General features: G+C 46.2%; 1 protein-coding gene and 1 long non-coding RNA gene across 9 annotated transcripts in view; one reads left to right on the forward strand and one right to left on the reverse strand.

Moving 5' to 3' along the window:
- Window positions 1-110, forward strand: part of LOC121039128 (uncharacterized) — a 3,226-nt gene extending 3,116 nt beyond the window's left edge. The window contains exon 2 of the long non-coding RNA XR_005794650.1: window positions 56-110. This is a non-coding gene — a long non-coding RNA (uncharacterized LOC121039128). The remainder of the gene's footprint in view (window positions 1-55) is intronic.
- GRK4 (G protein-coupled receptor kinase 4) overlaps window positions 1-1,355 on the reverse strand; it is a 103,507-nt gene that overhangs the window by 21,649 nt on the left and 80,503 nt on the right. The window lies entirely within an intron of this gene.

Raw genomic sequence — 1,355 nt, forward strand, 5'->3', positions numbered from 1 at the left:
TCTCCCTCCCTCTCCCTCCCTCTCTCCCTCTCATCTCACCGCTGCGTTGGTTCAGGTAGGAGATTGAGCTCAAGCTAGCTCAAATAAAGCCTCTTTGCTTTTGCATCGGACTCGGCTCCCTGGTGGTCTTTGGGGATCATGAATGCTGGGCATAAGAGGGGCCACACACAGCCACTCTCCAGCTGCTCCAACCTGCGACTCCCACCGAGGCTGGGCCAGCCGGTGGCTGAGTCAAGACTTTTGGGCCCTGGAGCCTCTGCAGGGATGTAGGCAACAGCAGGCCGCTGGTGCTCCCATGCTACTACAGACACAGAGAACAGAGACCTTCACCCCCAAAATACCAGGAAACAGAATCTAGCAATCTATGTAAAGAATAGCATACTATACCCAAGTTGGATTTATTTCAGAAATGAAATGTTAGCTTAACATCTGAAAATTTACTATATTAACAGAAAAAAAAGGACATCCTATAATTATCTTGAAGAGCACTGATAAAATTCAACAGCGATTTGTTATTTTTTTAAAAAGAAAAATTCTTTAAAAAAAATTTTTTTTAGGGGCGCCTGGGTGGCACAGTCAGTTAAGCGTCCGACTTCAGCTCAGGTCACGAACTCGCGGTCCGTGAGTTCGAGCCCCACGTCGGGCTCTGGGCTGATGGGTCAGAGCCTGGAGCCAGTTTCCGATTCTGTGTCTCCCTCTCTCTCTGCCCCTCCCCCGTTCATGCTCTGTCTCTCTCTGTCCCAAAAATAAAAAAAAAATAAACGTTGAAAAAACAATTTTTTTTTAATTTTTTTTTAGTGTTTATTTATTTTTGAGAAAGAGGGAGAGAGACAGAGTACGAGCTGGGGAGGGGCAGAGAGGGAGACACAGAATCCAAAGAAGGCTCCAGGCTCCTAGCTGTTAGCACAGAGCCTGACTCGGGGCTTGAATTCACAAACCATGAGGTGAGATCATGACCCCAGCTGAAGTTGGACGCTCAACCGGCTGAGCCACCCAGGTGCCCCAAAAAGTAAAATTCTTAAATCTGACCGAGAGTATCTACAAAAATACTACAGCAAATTTCGTACTTAAAGGTGATATGTTAGAAGGCTACCCCTGAGCTACTGACTGAGCCACCCAGGTGCCCCCATAGAGAACTTTTAAAGCTTAACAGTATGAAAAGAAACAACCCAATTTTTTCAATGGACAAAAGACCTGAACAGACACCTCATAACGAAAATACGCAAATGGGAGATGAGCATAAGAAGAGATGGTCAACACCATACGTCACTAGGGAACTGCAGATTAAAACAACACTAAGACTCCACTGCACACCTTTTAGAACCGCCAGATCCAGGACTCTGACCCCACCACAT

The sequence above is a fragment of the Herpailurus yagouaroundi genome, unplaced genomic scaffold, assembly GCF_014898765.1.
Source record: "Herpailurus yagouaroundi ecotype Mexico unplaced genomic scaffold, PumYag 28, whole genome shotgun sequence".
Classification (NCBI taxonomy): domain Eukaryota; kingdom Metazoa; phylum Chordata; class Mammalia; order Carnivora; family Felidae; genus Herpailurus; species Herpailurus yagouaroundi.